Source organism: Tamandua tetradactyla, chromosome 11, assembly GCF_023851605.1.
Source record: "Tamandua tetradactyla isolate mTamTet1 chromosome 11, mTamTet1.pri, whole genome shotgun sequence".
NCBI lineage: Eukaryota > Metazoa > Chordata > Mammalia > Pilosa > Myrmecophagidae > Tamandua > Tamandua tetradactyla.
In genome coordinates, this window is record NC_135337.1 from 43906053 (window position 1) to 43925981 (window position 19929).

The 19929-nt window shown below is 38.0% G+C and overlaps 1 long non-coding RNA gene across 1 annotated transcript in view; it reads left to right on the plus strand.

Annotated features, from left to right (window-relative positions):
* Positions 1–19929, plus strand: part of LOC143650114 (uncharacterized) — a 61640-nt gene that overhangs the window by 7861 nt on the left and 33850 nt on the right. Inside the window, exon 2 of the long non-coding RNA XR_013159379.1 lies at positions 3955–4120. This is a non-coding gene — a long non-coding RNA (uncharacterized LOC143650114). The remainder of the gene's footprint in view (positions 1–3954; positions 4121–19929) is intronic.

Consider the following 19929-nt stretch of genomic DNA (forward strand, 5'->3'; position numbering starts at 1 on the left):
ATAATGCTACTGAGGTCTTAATATTACTTTTCTGATTATAAACTCCTTGGAGCCAGGGACCATATAATATCCTTTTAAATATCTCTCCATATATTTGGAAATTGTCCTTTTGTGTAATTTAGATGTTTCATAAATGATTGTGGAAAATATATCGAAAAAAATGGCAAAACAATTTTATTCCTTATACCAGTTGTTAATATAAAACTGAATTCATACCAGTTGTTACTATAAAACTGAATTTAGAAATCAGAATCTTTTTGGTATTCTCATGAAATAAAAGGAAATAAAACAAATTCGATATGTCTTGCCATATGTAGGATAGTGATTACAGTACTAACAGTGCTGGATTGTGTATTGACATCTAAAAACAATTCAGGTGTTACTTTTTCATGCTGGGGGTGCCTTCTGGAAAGTATGTTTAGGATTTGGGTCCTAACTTTCTGGGCTCCAGGGCTGACAAAAACATTTATCAACTTTGAGACCTTGGGCAAGTTACTTGTTTGCAAAATCGGGATAATAAAAGGACTTTTATTATACGGCTGTTGTAAGGAATAAATGAAAGGGTTTAGCATAGCACCAGGGTTAACAATCAGGGTAAGCTGTTGTTATTAGTATAACCAGGTTCCCACTGAACTTGATTGACTCTCACTGAATCGGAAAGTACTTTCGTTGTGTCCATTGGATGTAGGGGGGAAAAAAAAGAAAAGGAAAAAGACAGTGTTTCTGTCTGCTTTTGGATTTTTCTGGCTATTGTATGAGAAAGGCTTTCCAGTCTCCGAAAGCCAGAAGGAATGGTGCGTCTACCATTTCGTGAAAGACAGAAATAGAAACACCGTTCTCAGGAGAGCGAGAGAGTGTTGTCACAGCAGATCCAACCTTCTGTACAGGAATAGGAAATGGCTTCTGTAGTACAACATGAAGTGTACCCAGAAGCTCCCTGGTCCAGAAATATCTTCCCACCTGTCCTCTCCTATTTCCTGAAATGCCAGCATTAGGGGCTCATTTTGATCCTGTCTCTTTTTCAATGCACAGACTACTGGGAGAAGTAACACAATAACAAATTTGAACTTAGAGTAACACATGAATTCAATGTAGTTTTACTTATTCTATCAGAGATACTTTCTTCCTAATAGTTAGCTGAAGAGCAGCCTGCTAAGGAAAAGCCAGATTTCAAAGAGGGTAGAAAGAATGCTCATTTGAGGTGCATAACAGTGGGTATAAATGAAGCCCTAAAGAGAATGGTGCCACACCTGTGCTGCACGCACCGGGGCTCACAAGTATGTGAGAGAACCTGCAGAATGGCTCTGAGGAAAGCGTGGAGGTGCTGGCTCCCTTATGCAACGGAATGAGGAACAAGTATTCATTCATTCATTCATTCATCCATTCAACAAAAACACATTGAGTGCTTTGTTAATAGGAATCTAGGCTGCGTACATAAAAATATATGGCCCTGACCCTCACTTTCTAGTAGGGAAGATGGGAACAGACATGTAAACAGATTGATTCTAATATTGGACATCTGTACAAAGAAGAGCACAGAGGAAGGAAGGCAAAACACACTTAGGGTAATTAAAGAGGCCCTTACAGAGTATACCAGCTTGACGTGATACTTGACGTTAGAGTAGGAGCTGTCCAGCAAGTAAGGGATGAAGGAGGAAAAGGCTGCAGAAGTATTCCAGGTTGGGTGAAGATGCTTACAGAAGCAGGGCAGCCTGAGAGCACAGCCGGCTTAGGGTACTAGCACGCAGTCCTGTAGGCTCAGAGCCCAGAGCAGCAGGGCGTACGGAGGAGTGGGGAATGGGGAAGATGTGACTGGAATGGTAGGAAGGAGTGGGAAGCCAGTCACAGAAAGGAGACACAGGGCAAGAGCATGGCAGATCGTTTGTATCTCCTGGGATTCAGCCTTGGAGCTTTGTCCCTCCTCTACCTCTGGATGCCTACCGCATGCGTTCATCTGGGCTCGCAAGGCTGGAAACACATGACAAGGAGTGCTATTCCTGGACCAAAAAAGAGGGAAGAGTGCCAATTACATTAGAGCTTTTAGTCTTCAGGGAGTTGAAATATTCCAAAATTGTTTGTGAGTGCTGTCACCCCATTCCCTAACCCAAAGCGCTGTAGAGCATATTCATATATGAATTAAAATTAATTGTGTTTGGAGACTTTGGGGTATAGCAAGTCATGGTGGGAATACACTGCTGGAGCCCTCGAACTCATTTAGCATAGGAGAAATACAGCACTCTGAAATCCTTAGTGAGATGGATTACCAGCATTAACGCCATTAATACTAATGAGGGTTAATAATTGGAAAATCATATTTATAAAAACAATAATGATTTAAAACAGAGCCAAATCAGATAGTGAACCTCCCATCTCTAATATAAAATGCTGTATTATAAACTTCCTGTTTTCTTCTATTTCTTGAATCTTACTAATTTTGACATATTTATTCAGAAAATATTGAAATTTCTATACTTAACCCAGGAATGACAAATTGCTTCTCGTAAATATTACACTTACAGTAAAATCACTGTAAGATAAATGATTACATAGATATTGGACCCAGTAGTGGGAAATATATTTGAATTCTAATAAGGGCTGCTTTAAGCTTAAGAGCAATTAATAACTGTCAATATCCCCTAAACACAATGACAAGGAAAACCTCCAAAAAGGGCATTCAAACCACAAATGATTAAAAAATTATGCTGATTAACAGAATGACTGAAAACAATAGGATTCTTTTAAATAATCTTTGGATTATAGTCTTACCTCTCCTTCCTCAGTTGGTTGTGGGAAGAGTGACTTAATCCAACATTCAGCTCCTTCCCAAATACTTAAAAACCACTTAAAGTTCTGTGGCTACCAAGGAAGTGTGTTGCTTGGATGTCCCTTCAAGAACAAATTCTTTTTTTCTTTTGCAAGGGGTGTAATTAGTTGACAGCCTCCAGCTATTAGTACCTTCAGGATTCCCCTCAAATGAAGTCCTTCAGACAATGACTAAACATAACAGGGCTGCTAAGACCTGCCATTTCTGCCCAATTCAGGACGCCTCTAATGGGGAATCTTGACTCAGGAACTCCCTGTGCCAAGACTTGTCACAGATGCGTCCTGGTGTGGACTTTTTCCTGTCCAAACTTGGTGACTTCATCTCTTAACTTTCATAGATGTGTGCCCCAGCACAATTCTTGTACACTTAACTCCTCTGTGTCTGCTTCCAACTGACACAAGTCTTACTAATCAACAATTTTTACTTGAAGCAGAACTAATTTTTCTTTCTTTTTCCTTCTCTTCCACTTCCAAAGAACGGAGCTCTTGCTCTTCAGTATATCCATAAGATTCCCAGACAGCAGCTCATCATGTTTCTACTTCCCACATGTTTTTGGACTTAGAACAAGAAAAGATTCTTTGGAGAGTTAAAGTTTCTCCAAGAGCTGCTTTTGCTGAATTGCTTTGCAGAGTGCTCCTCTGTTTCCACACCTCCTGTGTACTCAGTGCAAAACATAGATATAGACAGTCTACCAAACACAACATTGAATTGTCCAATGGACTTATTAGACTAACAGCAACAGACAAGCAGCACAAACAACACGAGATCAATAGGACTCTGGAAGATGTTCAGGTTCAGTGCTGAAAGAAGTTCACATTAAGGAGGGTTTGAAAGATGTTAGAGAGCCTAAAAGGAGCTTACTGGTAGGTGTGTGAATTCTTTGTGGTATACAGAGTTACAGAGAGAAACGGATGGAGCTTTACGAATGAAGTCATTAAAGAAAATGATTGGATACTGGGATTTTAAATTCAATTCTTATCTCTCCCACCAAGGCATTTATATGTTTCCACTGCAAAAAGAAGGATAATAACTTGCCACTGTATTCCATTTGTAAAACATTCAGTTCCCCAGACAATGGCATTGTTTAACGATAAAGGCATATTGCCATTAATGAACCTTTTGCATTTTAGATTCTGAGATTAACGCCAGTAGGGAAGAAAAGAATGTTTTTGAAGCATTTCATTTCTGCAAGTCATACTTAAGGAGATACAAGTGACTTAAGCAAGGAAGACATTTACCTGAACTCTTAACCTTAAAGAAAAATGAATCTACATAACACCTGCTATAATTCAAGAAGTAAGTATATTGCTAAACTGCTTGTAGAAATAAACTTTTCAAAAAAAAAATCTAAAAGCATTCATTGTTCTAGGCTTATGTAAAGCAAATGAATAACTAACCCCCTTAAAAAGTGATCCTAAGTATTTGTAATGTTTAAAAAACTTAAGAAATGTTGCTTAATTTGACCACCTCTGGTACATGACCACCTGAATTCAGATCTTTGCTTTGAAGCAATAGCACAGGCTATAGATATTGAATGTATACAGATTCTGATGCAGAACTCAAGAGACAGGGGCAGATGAAGTGATCATAACATTTGCAGACTGACATTTTAGTTTGTTCTCCAATTGATTCTCTCACTCATTCATTTTTTTCACTCAGTCATTACTTTAGCCAATATTTATTTAATACCTATTATCTCGGGATGCAATGGTGAACAAAGAGACCTGTTCCTTGCTTGGTGGACTTTATAGCCTGGAAAAGAGACATCAAAACAGGCAATCACATTAAACGATGCAGTAGATTACAGAAATTGCAACAATACTTGACAACCTCTGTAAACAGATGAAGTCTGTTTCCTCATTTCTTGAATCTGGGCAGGATTTTATGACTTGCTTTGACCAACGGAATGTGGCAGAGTGAAATCGTGGTAGTTGTGAAGTTAGGCTTCAGGAGGGGTTGCAGCTTCTGCTCTGGTGCTCAGAAACACTTTGAGTGCTGTGTAAACAAGCCCAAGCAGCCTGCAGGAGGATGAGCGACCACAGGGAAAGAGAGCCCAGTCATCTCGGCCATCTTACATGAGGGCACCATAAATCAGCTGACCACTGCTGACTCACAAGCTAATTACAGACCAGAAGAACCATGCGGCTACGCCAATTACCACGCTGCAAACTCATGAGCTAAATACACATTGTTGTTGTTTGTTTTCAGCCACCGAATTTTGGTGGGCAGTACAGCAAAAGCAAATCAATGCAAATGAGGAAAAGAACTCTCATAGGGATGAATTGGGCACACAGAGACTAGAAATGTGTTAATCCAATGTACTGATGTCAGGGAAGACTGCCAGAGTGACATGAAATCCAACATGAGCCTTAAAAGACGAGTAGCAGGTCTCTAATATCCTTGATCCAGGTGATATAAAAGGTTTCGAGGAAAGGAGGCATTTATATTACATCCTTTCAATGTAACTCAGAGGTATCTGTCCTTGGATCTACTCTTGGTTTTACATCTCACATAAAATCCTCTGTAAATTCTGTCACCTCTGTCATCAGAAATAGCCAGAATCCAACCGTTTCTCACCACGTCCATCACTGCTATTCTGATGCAGGCCACATATTCACCTGCATTATTTTCGTGGTTTCATATAGCTTCTTGGATTTTGCCCTATTGTCTCCCTGTCTCCCTGCAGTCTGCATTCATCTACTCCTCTACTCAAAACCCTCCAATGGCTTCTGTAATTCACAAAAAGCGTAACTGCCACAGTTCTTACACTGGCCTGCAAGTCCTTACCTGGAATCCCTGCCTCCTACCCCTGACCCTTCTGACTCATCTTATGCTCTCCCTGTTACTCTCTCCGCTTGAGCCATTTTGACCATCTTGCTCTTCCTTCATCACAAACAAAGTATGTGGCGTCTTCAGGGCCTTTGCACTTATTATTTACTCTGTCTAGCATGCCTTTCTCCCATATATTCTATCTGCAAAATTCTTTCAGGAACTTTCCAAAATGTCTTTCATAGAGTGAAATCTTCCCTAATCATTCTATTAAAATTGTTTCCACTCTCCATCACTCATCTCCCACCCAACCTAACCTCTCCTTGCCTTCCTTCCCTCCACAGTACTTATCATGCTCTGGCCCAATATATTTATTGTATTTATTCACTTGTGTTCATCTGTCTCTTCCCAATTATAATGAAAGCTCCATGAGAAATAGATTTTTGACTTGACTCATTGCTTTATGCCCAGCATTTAGGATCAATGCCCAGTAAATAATTATCAATTTAACAAATGAAATGTTTACCATTTGAGGAAAGTGTTTATATGGAGAATTTGGGACTCCCTCCTTCTTCTGGGGAACAATTCCAAAGTGCTCAGGAGTTCCTTTTAGCTACAGAAGAGAATACGTGCTGCTAATTCTCTGGAGTAGAAGATCATGGATGCTCTAATTTTGCAGGACAATGACACTATTCTGTTATGGCAAGAAGATCATATACAGTTTGTACTTTGAAGCCCCTTGGTTTTCACTTGTCACTTTACATTTGACTTCATGCTAGGTTCCAGAGTACTGAGTGAAATAATAATGAGGGACTAGCAGCAGTGCTAGCAACATGCAATGCAAGTAGAAATTTAGGGGCTTCTTAGAAGGTTTGAAGGCAACTGGATCAAAAGATAGAAACAAAGTGGTCTCGGGATGAAGGACAGAAAATATGTGTCCTTTGCTGATTTTATTAGGAGGTATTTTCAAAAAATTTAGGGCATATTCTTACTGATGGATAAGTGCTAAGTATCTACTACATAGATGCTTGGCATTATAAACAGAGTTTGTGCTAGTTTTGCCAGTTCATGCTTTCTCGAGTTTTTGCCGTTTAGGAAACCATGAGCTTAAAATGCCAATATCAAATTCATTTGCCTATTGAAGTGTTATATGCATGTGTATGTGTTTCTGTGTTCCTTTTCTAAAATGTGTAAGACAACATAAATAAAGAGTCACAAGACATTTTTTGTATTATACTAAATCCTCCAGGGGGGAAAATGAATAATAAATACTTCCGAAGCTGTTATCACCAATACAGTGCTATGAGGTTTTAGTAATTTTGTTTTCTTTACATAACTCCAGTGATGTTTGCATGACAACAAAAAGCGGGACAATACTTCAATTCTTTGTTAGGTGAATAAGAGCTGAAATGAAAATTTAAGCCATCAGCAGGAACGTGGATGAGAGACTATATTCCAGAAGTGCAATCATTTAAACTAAACTGATGTCTAATATCAGTATTTTAATTAGGATTGGAGGTTGGTTTTGCTTCAGATAAAAGCCTTCAACTGCTTATCCCTGGCATACCAAGCCTACCCAAACGTCTTGGTCTGCAAAATGAGACTGGAAATAGTATGCAAACAGGATTTCTTAAAAGATTATTGGTGCCTTTTTTCCCCATTAAAACTTGAAATTCTGCAAGGATAGAAAGAACAGCTTTTTCCCTATATTTTGGCCAGAAGCTGGGGGTGAAATATCATGGAAAAAATGTTTATGTGCACTTGAAATTAAAAGTTACCTACAGTACTTTAAATTTTAAAACAAGACTTTGGTGGATTTAAGTTTTTTCTTTTGCTAAGACACAAACAATAGAGAAGCAAACTTAACTGTTTATTTTGATGCAGAATATAGTGAATAAATATGTATCTCATTTAAACATTCAATATATCTGATAATTGGCCATATGTAGGAATATGAAACAATTCAGGGCAGTGCGACCATAGCTCAGTGGCAGAATTCTTGCCTGCCATGCTGGAGACCCCAGTTCAATTCCCGGTGCCTGCCGGGTTACACGCAGAAAAGAAAACTAAAACCAAAAAACAATTCAGAGGACAATTCGAGTGAAAAAAACAAGCACCACATATTACAGTATTTTAAATGTCCTGTGATATTGTTCTCTTGGTACTTTGCTGTGAAAAGAGGGTGGATGGAGTAGGGTATCTATTTTATGCTTCTTGGTCCTTAGTGGAAAGACAGGGTTTATTTCAGATACCTAAATACAATAATTTTGAAATACATACAGATTAGTTCCATAATTTCAAAGAAAAGTGGTGAAGAGAAAATTGCAGTTTATTCATTCAACAAAAATGTATTGAGCTTTTAATGATGATACAGTGGTGAACAAAAGCGATCTTGTGTTGGCTGCAGTGCAATGGGGCAGGCATTATTAACAAGAAAATAATACCTGTCTGTTTGTCTGTCTATCTTTCTATCTATCTAGTCTAAACTAGTTAATTATAGGCTATGAAACGTGCTATGAAGGATACAAATTATGTTCTATGACATAAATGAGTGGGAGCCAGAGAGCAGCCAAGGAAGTTTTAAGATTAGATTTAAGTTAAAAACTGAGGACTAAGAAGTCACCATGTGGGGGTGTGGAAAAGCACATTGTAGGAAGGGAAAGCATCATGTGTGATGGGGGAATTGTTTGACATATTTAGAAACTAAAAGAAGGTTGGGGTTAGAACTTAGAAGGTAAGAAAGAGAGTGGTTTAGTGTAATTGGAGAGGTAAGAAAGCCAGTCTGTTCTGAAATTGGAAGCCATGGTAAGGATTCTGAATTTTGTTCTAAGTACAATATGAAGAACTTGGAGGAGAGTGCGTATTGCTTCAAGAAAGGGTGGGGGTAGGGTTGAGTGACTTCATCTGGTTTTCATTTAGGATCACTCTTGTCTGCTGCAGGGGATGGACTCTGGCAAGGCGTGAGTGGAAGTGGAAAAGCCGAAGTCATTTCCATAGTAGAGGTGCAGCATGAGGAGGGATTGACTAGGGATAAGAATAATGGATATTAATAGGAATGTACAGACTCAAAAGACAATCCAGAGGAAGGGGGGGAAGGACTTGGCGATGGGGGAATGAGGGAAAAAGAAAACAAGAATTCCTTCAAGTTTTTGGCTTTCAGTTCTTGGTTGGGTCATTTTCAGAGATGGGGAAGAACTAGACTGGAAGGGAATGGAAGATTTTGAGCGTGTTATGTTTACAAGAGCCTTGAGACATCCACATGCAGATGTGAAGAATGTAGCCTTTTGTTTACATAAATCAGCTCAGAGGAGAAGCCTGGCTTGGTGACATGAATGAGGAAATGTAGTTACAATCAAGTAAATTATCTTAAACACCCTTAGTGGATTCCCCATTAGTATAGTATACAATTCTAGTTCTTTAAGATCTCATTCAAAGACCTTCTGCCATCTTACCTTTACAACCTTTAGGATTTGTAACACATGAAATCGTTTTTTACTGGATCCTAGTATGAGTTAAAATATAAAGTGACAAGTGAGAAATGTGGTGCTAGATTGTTCATGTGATCCTCTCCCATCAGCAAGAGCATATCTTCTGTGCGTCCACACTTTATTTTTACCTCTGTAATAACAGTTAATAGACTACATCACCATTTATCTATTTATAGTTCTGTTTACTCTACTAGAACACGTACTCATCAAGGGCAGAATGATTCTTATTAATCTTGTTTTATCTAAGGCTTAATACCCAGGTCCTAGAGTGCTTAACACCTAGTACATACTTAATGACTCTAACTGGCAATACATATTAAACAGAGCAAATAATAATTAAATTTGCTATGGGAATTTATAGACTACATGAACTCAGTTCAGGAGTAGATAGAGCCAGGTCTGGAAATCTCTTAAGAGAGTAAAATAAATGCCAAAAAATGACTTATTTGAGCTATTGTAAAGAATGAAATTGGAAGATCCACCAGGTACTGGCTTGGTAGAGTGGTTCTGAATTCTCCTGCCATCCTCGGGACTCAAGGAGACAGTAGAAGGAAGGGTCTGCTGCAAGAAAAAGAAAGCCGGAAGTTGCTTTTTTTAAGTCCAACTGACCCCTCACACATGCCATTTTTGGAACAAATTGGCACCATTTTCCTTCCACTTCTAAACATACATAGTCTGCTTCTTGGAGATTTCTTTTCTTCTACAAGTCTGTCTTGAAAGTGAATTTTCAACTGATTTTGTTTCTATGACAGTAAGTTTTGGAGTCAGGGTCTCATTTCATGATGTATTCTGATTGGACTCCATTCCCTAGGGATGACCTTGCCTGGGCATAAGTCCTGTTTCGGTTTTGCCTGGTTGTTCTTCAAGAGATATCAAAAACATCTCTGGAACCTACTGCTCTCTAATTGGCAACAGGCTTAAAACCTTCTGGAGTAGCTAATTTCTTTTTTTTTTTTTTTATTAATTAACGGAAAAAAAGAAATTAACCCAACATTTAGAAATCATACCATTCTACATATGCAATCAGTAATTCTTAACATCATCACATAGATGCATGATCATCGTTTCTTAGTACATTTGCATCGATTTAGGAAAAGAACTAGCAAAACAACAGAAAGAGATATAGAATGTTAATATACAGAAAAGAAATAAAAGTAGTAATAATAGTAAAAAACAAACAAACAAACAACAAAAAAAAAACCTATAGCTCAGATGCAGCTTCATTCAGTGTTTTAACATGATTACTTTACAATTAGGTATTATTGTGCTGTCCATTTTTGAGTTTTTGTATCTAGTCCTGTTGCACAGTCTGTATCCCTTCAGCTCCAATTACCCATTATCTTACCCTGTTTCTAACTCCTGCTGGACTCTGTTACCAATGACATATTCCAAGTTTATTCTCGAATGTCCGTTCACATCAGTGGGACCATACAGTATTTGTCCTTTAGTTTTTGGCTGGACTCACTCAGCATAATGTTCTCTAGGTCCATCCATGTTATTACATGCTTCATAAGTTTATCTTGTCTTAAAGCTGCATAATATTCCATCGTATGTATATACCACAGTTTCTTTAGCCATTCTTCTGTTGATGGACATTTTGGCTGTTTCCATCTCTTTGCAATTGTAAATAACGCTGCTATAAACATTGGTGTGCAAATGGAGTAGCTAATTTCTTAACCCTAAATGATTCTCCATGCCACAAGAGACCCCAGAAAGCTCAAAAGATTTAGAACTGCTTCAGAATTCAGAAAATGAACTGAGAAATGTCTGGTAAACATGATGCACCAAAGAAAGAAAGGAAACATGAAGGGTAGCAGCTTGAGCTTATGTTTCATGAGTGTTTTCCTATTGTGTGATAAAAGGCAGAAAATGTTGGAGCCTGGGATAAGGTTTATAGATTCGAGTGTCTTCAGGATGAAGAAGGTAAAGTGAATGCATGAAACAGTCCTAGTGTTAGACAATAGGCAGAGTGCAATGTGGCCAATTGGACAATGCATGCCCTGCCCACCCCCCAGACAGACACAATAATTAGAAAAAATCAAAACATGTGAGAGGAGCCTTTTAAAATGTGCATCACATCATTAAAAATCTCCAAAGCTTAGCAATCTCACACTCAGAGCAGAATCCAAAGTCCTTTCCATTGTTTGTGAGGTTCTGCTTGACCTGGAACATTTCTGACCACACCTTCTCTCCGCTTCCAACCATTCCACCCCACGGCCTTCTCACTGGGCTTTGAACATGGTAAGTGTGTCCAGGCTCAGGCCTCTGTCCTTGCTGTATCCTCTGGTGTGAAATGGTCTTTCCCCAAATTCAAGGTATAGTCCATCAGTTTAGGCAGATCTCTACTCAGACAGCACCTTGGTAACAGACACTGGGTCTGACAGCACTCCACTCTGTCAATCTCTATCTCCCTTATTCTGCTTTGCCTTCCTTTAGAATATTAATCCAACAAAAATTAAATGAATATTTCTGAAAACAATTGAACTGAATATGCAGAATTACCTCAGTAGACTCACTTCATTAAATGTTCATATGTGTGTATTTACCAACATACACTTGGTTTAATCCTGATGAAACATCTCTATGTATGCATATAATGAAGGAGCTGGACTTGGTAAGGTAGTAGTAGAAAACAATTTTATTCTTTTCCTCAGTTTCCCTTTGAACATATGCAGCTAAATTGTTTTTCCCTGCCCTAATATGCACCCTTGGGCATATCTCCTTATGTTTCTGGTCATTCTTACATGACATAAACTCATTTCTTTGGATTCTAAAATCTAGTTTATTTATTATCAAAGTTTCATTCTCTGATCTAATTTAAGGCTTCTTCCAAACGACCAGTTTGGACCTGACTCAACTCGGTATACTGCAGTGGAAAAATTGTCATGGCTTCTTCACTCTTTCCTTATCTTATTCCATATCTCTCCTACTCTCCTCCAACTCTGCCTTCCGCTTCTGGCTCCTCAGGTGAGATAAGGCGCATTTAAGGTCATATTTGAAGGTGTCATGGTATCAGGCAGAGATGCCGTATATGTGTGGGAAATGCCCAAATACTGATATTTCTTTTATAGAGTCCTGTGGAATGCTCAGCGATCCTCCCATGGGGGGTGGGGGTGTGCCTTCTGCTGGACAAGTCTCTAGTTTGGACTGAATGCCTACAATTCCTCATCAGCTTCCGCGTACAACGGTACAACTCCACTTTTTCCTTGAATTTCCTTTTAGGTTCTTTCAAATTGACTCAAGACCAGCTGCCCCTTGTTAATATACTTGGTGGACAGGAAAATTCCTTTATTCTTGCCCTTCACCTTCTACTCTACCACCATTACCCATGGAAGAGCACCTCCCTCTAAGGGCAGAACTCTTCTTCCTTCTCTGCTAACATGGCTGCTTTCTTTTAGACTTCTCCCCGCAACTCCTCCCACGTTCCAGGAGACACATGTTTAGCAGAGCTGTCTTGAGGCCCCCTTCACTTGGGCCCATTCACAACTACCTTCAAAGATATCCTCTTTCTATCAATCTCCTGATTTATCTATACCTGTAAGGTATAGTTACTAAACCAGTTTCACAACCTTTCAACGTATCTTGCATAGATGTTCTAGAAAGTTGATCTTGACCCTTGACCCTTGGAACTTGGGTCCAAACTCTAAGAAAAAAAAGAATCTCATACTTGACATTCCATTCCATCCATGTTCAATGACTAGTTCATACATTATATCTGTGCCTCTTTAAAAGGTAGGCTTTGTTTGTTTTGTCATGGCAAAAGCCCTGTAACTCAAAGAAATATAAAATGTGTCATTATTCCTTAAAAACATGGTATAGAAATAAGTAGAATTATATAAAATATAAATGTACATATATTTAAATGGTGATCATGTATTTTATTTATATGAAAACAGCCTACATATTTAATAGTTCTTTTTTAGAACAGGAAGAAAGATCAATGGCTGTATCTGTTAATATATTTGAAATTCCATTATAGTGAGGGCATTATTCTAAGGAAAATACAGTGAACGAGTTTAAGGCAATCAGAACAAGATTATCTGCAAATTTTTTCAGCAATTTATCTGTAATGACACAGAATTTGTGAATAGAATCAAAGAAAATAAAGGAGCCTTAATATTTTTTGCAATAAGTAACCTTTGCTGTCCACCCCTCTTTAAAAACAAAGAAAAACAATTTTAGGGAGAATGATGGCGAGGCACTATTGAAGTAATGGAAACATTAAGCAACTATTTCTGGGCCTCATTATACATCTCAAATTGTTGTTTCAGTGTACTAGATTTGCTTAAACAGTTAACTACTGCTAAACATAGCAGTAGTTGACTCGCTGGAAAAGAATTGCTTATTGTACTGCCTGCTTGTGGAACATGAAACAACAACAAAAAATAATGCTGGTGGGTTCCCAGATAATATGGAAGCCCTGCCCAGACTAAGCCACAGGCAAGTAACGACGTATCCATTGGAGGATCTGGCCTTTGAATATCTGAAACTTAAATTTGCCAAATTTGGCAGAACTTAAACTCCTTCAACAAAATGAACAAACAGAACCTTCAAACAAAACCCTGGACAGTAAAATCCAGAGACTGAAATGCACAAATAATGTTCACTGTAAAATAATGCAAATATTTTTATTCTTTGAATGTCACTCCCATAATACATCAAAGCAGCATTCTTCAGAAATTTGGGGGTTATCTGAATCATTCAGACCTTCTTTATCATTTCCAGCGAAGGGAAGTTTGGGCATTAAATCCCCAAGCCCTTCTTCTTAGAATAACAATGTAAGCAGCTAAAGAGTGAGGAAAGGGACTGGTTCTGCTATCTTCAAATAGGGCGTTCATTTACATGACTGCAACATAATAATGGTCTGAAGCCATTAGTGACCCAGTCATTTGGAACAGGTTTAAAATTTCATTTCACAATATGGAAGAAGCATATGCGTATTCAAATATCATGCCATTATTAATAATAAATAAGCCAATCTTTTCTGATTTGGTCTTGGGTGTTCCTTTTAAATTGAAAAGTAGGAAATTGCTGACAAAACCCAAATTTCACATTACTTACAGTCACTAGATAATTACATATCCTGTATTCAGAAAAACACAGCAATACTAAGGTCAAATCTCTGAAATCAGAGTGAAATAAAAGTTGAAACAAATGTCTGAAGAAATGAAGACAAATATTACCTTGGCTTTAATTATCTGGATAGCTTGACTAAGGTAATATGTCGCACAGATCTAAAATACCATGATTTCTGTTCTATTCAGAATTGTTTGTCTCAAGATAAAAACAATTCACTGTATCAGTCTAGAGACACAGTGGAATCCATGAGAACATTAGGATAGAGATCCATGGAACATTTAGACCTTATGGGAACTGCAGCTCAGAAGCTAAAAGGAAATTAGTTCACACCCTCAGGGATATGTGATAAGGTCACTTCTTCTATCCCCTTCACCTCTCTCATGGATGCCCAGTAGGGTGGCTGAGTAATCCAGAGAAGTCCAACAGAACTGAGCTTCATTGCTGTCTTTATTTCCCACTGATACAATGGAGGAAATTGAATTAAACTCTCCAAATCTCAGATTTCTCTTCAGTTATACAAAGAATCTTACCAATAGTTTTAATAGTGATGTGAGGTTTAAAAGAGATAGTGGATGATAAACATTCAATATAGTGCCTGGTATAGAGTAAGTAGTCAATATATATTAGCCATGTTTTCCCTTTTGGACCACTTATATTTGGTCATTAATGGCTTACCCAGTCCTGAAGATTATATAAGTTTAGGCTTAGTTTTCCACAGCTCATTAACTTGCTGTCTTGGATGCTCAATTCCTTATACCCAAAATGAGAATTTGATTGGCTTAGGCCACGATTTCCTATGAAACTTCCATGCCAGTTATCTGTCTTTTCATCAGAGGTATATCCCTTGTCCAATCACCCATGCTTGGGGAACCTAGGAAAAATTATGAAGTCGAGAGGCCTATTGCCCCTATAATGGACCCCTTGACTCCGTGGGGTTGCGTTAGTGGAGGCAACGATAGGAATCTTACTAAGGAGTAAGACTTTTTCACTGACACAGTATAGATGTAGTCTCAGTATTGTGACATCCTGTGGATAGTTTAGTCTCCGAATGTGGTTTAAGGATTTTCTTAATTTTCAGGTTTCCACTATTGATCAAATCTCTTGTTTGATTTCCAATTTTTCCCTTCCTCTGATGACATGTGGTAGAGTCTGTATCTAAACATAAGAAATAACTGGTTGTCAATGTGACTGAATTGGTCAGTATTGTTTGTCACAGCAGGTCCTCACAATCAATCCAGAAGTGCCACAGTTCTGCTGCAATCAGGATTGATTATTATGAAAGCCAGCTGTGGCTCATCTATTTCATTGCAGATGGCCACAGCCTTTGATTTCATTGAGAAGAGTAATCTGTCACCACAATCTCAAATGCCGCCTTCACAGTATTTTACTTTCAAAGACATAGGGGCGATAAATGACCATATGGAACTGAATGTGGATTTATCAGACCTGTTACTGAGAGTCTTATTGTGATGCAAGTAGTAAAATGGGGGCTGTTGGTTCCTAGTTTTGAAGTTGCTTTGCATAAACAAATTTCATGGAATTCAACTGGCCGTAATCTTGATCCTTACCTTGCACACACATGATTTTATGCCTGGTTCCTTGGCTTAAGAAATCCATATAACTCCCTCTAAAAAGACAAGTGTATCACTTCAGTCATAATAACAGACTATAATAATACACGGAGCTTCTAACAAATGGTTTTATTGTTGCACTTATTACTTCCCAATTTTGATAAGTATTTAAGTTTCCATGCAAAATTACTTTATTCATTTCAGTAATAAAGAAAGAAATAGATGAAATAGAGGTTTGATTTAAAAGTCTCTGTTTTGCTCAAGATAAGCAGGTAAAAAGACATTTGTCGAAGATACTAAGGATGGATTTTCAAAAGCTCACTGCTAATTTGAACCCTATCAAAGGAACACACATCTGTGCACCCATTTTTCAGTACAAATCAGGAAACATGAATAATAGAAGAGCTTTTGTGCTCCAAATTTTCATTAAATATCGCTTGAATGCTGGTCTCACGCTTCAGTCTTGTGTCAGGTTTACTTTAGCAAAATGAATTAAAGAAATAATGAACCAAATAAAACTTTTTGTCAGGAATCCATACTAACCAAGTAAAACAAAGTGTAAGAAAAATAATGGATTTCTTAGACGCCACTAAATGTACTTTTTAAAATTATTTTGAGGGTATATTATTTTGGTGATTCAGAGGGCTGATCTTCATTACTTAAATGAAATCAGATTGCTACTTAGAGTAATGAACCCCTCAAAGAATGAAAAAAAAACATTTCCAGGGAAGAATTCAGGAAACCTTTCTTAATAACTTGTTGCTGAACCTTGAAAGAGAAAACAGAAAAGAAAATAAATGGTAGTAAATTTTTGTGGAGCTAATCAAGTACATTTTCAGTATATTATCTGATAATTCTTAAAGCATATGTGTCACAAGTCACAATTCTGGGTGAAATATTTATGTTATGTTATTGGACTCATTCTACATTTTTATTTAAAAGAGAACGTATTATCTGTTAGGATTTTATAGACGAGTTGAGATATAAGCTTCTAGGAAAGCTTGTGGAATTTATGTGACTAGACAACCTTGGATTCTGAATCTTACTACAACCTTGTCCAGTCATCAGATGTCTAGAGATTTGCTTTATTGTTTTGTCCTTCACCTAAAAAAAAAAAAAAAAGAAATGATGCTGTTTATCAGAAACTCTTACAGCGGATGGAAGAGCAGCAAGGATCAATAGGTTAATATTTATAAACCACAATTCAGGTGATAAAAAGTCTGCAAATGCATAAAATAAACATTATGCTAATGATAGACTATTGATCATAAACAAATTACTTTGCTCTAGGGTAACACCATTCATTTGTTCTGTAGGTTGTATGGTTCACTGTTGTACTCAGATAGATATTAAGTGATAGTAATAATTATCATCTAATAACCCAAGACTTATGTGGAGAGCAGAGGTCTCAATACGCTTTCTACAGTGCTTTTTTTTTTTAATCATCAAAGCTTTGTTCCAGAGATAAAAAATAAAATTTAAAAAACTTTCATAATGCGCTGTCAAATAAAGCTAAACCTACACTAAGATGTATAATAAACTCCTCCTGCTCTATCTTTTCACTAAGAAATCCTATTAAAAATTCATTTTGAAAATAATTTATATTTTGTCTGGTGCTTTTAACTTTTTCAAAGGATTTCCTCTATTTATATTTCATTTGCTGCTGATGACAACCAAATGAAATATGTAGATGTATAGGAAGATCAGGGAAGAATTTCTATTCCTCATTCCAATTAATGATACTAACGTTCTACTCAACATCCAAATTCTAAACTTCTCTTTAATCTCTATTTTGTTTCCTTACTCACTACCTTGAATCAGTTGTCATACCTATGGATTCCTAGATCAAAATGCCACTTACTCCCATCATTTATTTCTATTCCTACTGCCATCTAATTTAGGTCTCATTTCTTTTAATTCGTACCATTGTAATAATCTTAAAATTGAACTTCCCACCACTGGCTCTGCCCTTCTTAATCCATCCTTGACTTTGAAAAGCCACTTTGTTACTATTCCTGCTCAAAGCCTCCCATCATTTCCTACTGCACCTACAGTAAGTACAAATTCAGTACCCCAATTTCCTTTTTTGGAGGCCTGCAAAAAGCTTTATTATTTGCATTTGGTACATGGCTTGTTTAGAGGCCTGAAAGGTGTTTGGTTAAAAACATACCTCCTGGCTGGAGGATGGGGATCAGACAGAAGCCTGGATGCCAGGGGACTCAGAGGTATCCATCAAAGGTCTCAGGACTCTAGTAATTTCTAGTCATGCTTGAGGGTGAACTTTTCCAACTGCCACTTGTCCACCCCACAGGCTGGTCAGTCCGTAGCAGCTCATCTGGTGGTTGCCCATCTTCCTGATGATTTCACTTTCTCATCCAGGAAATGGCTGTCCAGGAAGTCACAGAGAAAGGATCTGCGTTGGTGGAACCCAGGGCATGCGGACCCAATAGGGCCTGATTCAGTTTCCTCTCCAGGACCATGGTCATTTCCATGGCATCCAGGGTTTTACCCTATTCATTTGGGATGACTTCTGCATTCCCTGGAGAAGGGCCACCATGCTAATTTTGCATCTTCAAGAGACATATGGGGCCCTCTTGTTTCTCCTTGACCAACTTGAGGAAGAAATGATCAGTCGTTCTTCAGGGCCACATCATCACAGTGGGAATAGAAGCCCAGAGAGGGTTAGGTGTGGGAAGCCCACAATTACAGGCTGACCAGGCAGTTGATGGAGACCTCCATAACAGTAAAATAATTCTGACAGATCCGGGAGCTCTTGGGTGGTGGACAATGAGGTGCTAGCAAGAACTACAACAAAACAGTGATAGCTGTTCCTGGAAGCAGGGGATGGCTGAGCAGATGGTCCCATAGGTTGCTAATAGAGACGAAGTTGGAGGATGGTCCAAGGCTAAAGGGTTGGTGTTGGGGAGTGGGGGGTGAATGGATAGACTCCAGGTCTATTCCATTCAAACATGTATGAAGCAAGAGACAGATCCATGGGGACCATGGGACTGCCAGTGCACTGTTCAAAATTTCCTTTTTCAAACTTAAATTCTGATTAAACACACAGACTTTGAAATTGGTTTGCACTAAGTTTGAATTTTGCATCTGACATTTGCTCTTTCTAACAAATGTTACTTAAAATTGTGTAGCCCATCTTAGGAACCTTGTGAGGTACAAATGAAACAGGTCCTTATGGTAATTGGACAAATATATATAAAAAACTGTCATGTGCCAAGCATTGCTCTAAGGTAACCAGTTTCCCTTATAGTTAGCATATTCCATTAGCACTATGGTTATTTGTCACAATAATAAACAAATATTGATAATTGCTATTACTAAAGTCCATACTTTATTAAGATATAATAAAGTTTAGTTATCATCTAAGGTCCTTCTCCTATTTTAGGAGCCCTTCCTGGATTCCACATTATATGTTGTCATGTCTTCTAAGGCAACTCTTGGCTATGACAGTTTCTCAGAGTTTTCTTGTATTTGATGACCTTGATAATGATTTTAATCTTGGGTAGAGACAACTAATGTAAAGAAAAATAAGTCTGAGTGAAGAATTAAGGAGTAAAGGGCGCTAATATTTTAGGTAGCTTGACTAGGCAAGTTCTTTTGAGGAGACAACATTTGAACTGAAATTGGAATGCTTTGTGAGATCAAGCCATACAATTACCTCGGGAAAGAGATTTCCAAGCCCAAGAAATGGCAGTGTAGAGGCCCTGATGTGGGGCCTTGGTTGTCTTTAAAAGCAGCAGGAGGGCTAATACAGATGGAAATGAGTGAGATAGAAATAGTGGTCGCTACTGAGGTCAGAGTGGCAGATATGAGGATTGCATGGCAAGGTGCATTTTGCATAGGGGGTTAATGCAATTTGATATATGTGTATATATGTTTTTAAAATAATAGAAGCATATAAATTTTTTATGATATTGCTTACAAAATATTTTTTGATTATTATCCTCAGACTGTAAAAGAGAGCCCATATGGATTACTTGTTCTCCAGTCATGCTCTAAGGCTCCCACTCTCTGAGCTTTATTAAAATCTCCTTTCCAAGACATATTTTCGCCATCTCTCTTTGTCAGAATCTTATCCAATCTTAAGACCTACCTCGAATGTAGCCACTTTAAGGACATCTTTTCCAATTCTTCTCACCCGGACAGTTCTTTCTCATATGTGATCCCCTAAGCAATATGT